Consider the following 550-nt stretch of genomic DNA (forward strand, 5'->3'; position numbering starts at 1 on the left):
GTCACTGTGTCATTTTTCACCCTATCAATTGTGTTTCTTATGGCTCCTGTTACTTGGGGCAGCTTTTCAGTGATTTATTTGATCAAAAATGTCTCCTCTAAATAGGAATGGTGGGTGGACTAGAAGATCTTAAAGGATGCATAGGATAAATGAAAAAAAAAACAAATTTTGTAGGCAATTGTAAGTAATATATGGTGTTGCTTTTACATGGTGCTAAAAATTATTATCTTTAAATAATCCTGTACAAATGGCCCCTTTGTTGGAGCTCCCTATAGATGTTCTCTGGTCCCTGTCTGTGTTTCAAATGAGGGGTGGGCATGTCCTATCAATTCCTGCCAGAAGCACAGTAGGAGTGGGACAGCCAATCACAGCCCTGCAGTCACACAAGCACAGACAGGCTTCAGTTCCCTATCAGGTCCTGTAAGCTGCTGATTGGTTCCTGTCCTACAGTGCAGTGAGCTGAGATCCGCCTGCTCTGCACAACCTGGGAATTCAAGGAGCAGAAAGTGGAAGGGAAGGGAGGGATTATTAGGGTTTTTGCAGAAATTTT

Source organism: Xenopus laevis, chromosome 9_10L (assembly GCF_017654675.1).
Source record: "Xenopus laevis strain J_2021 chromosome 9_10L, Xenopus_laevis_v10.1, whole genome shotgun sequence".
NCBI lineage: Eukaryota > Metazoa > Chordata > Amphibia > Anura > Pipidae > Xenopus > Xenopus laevis.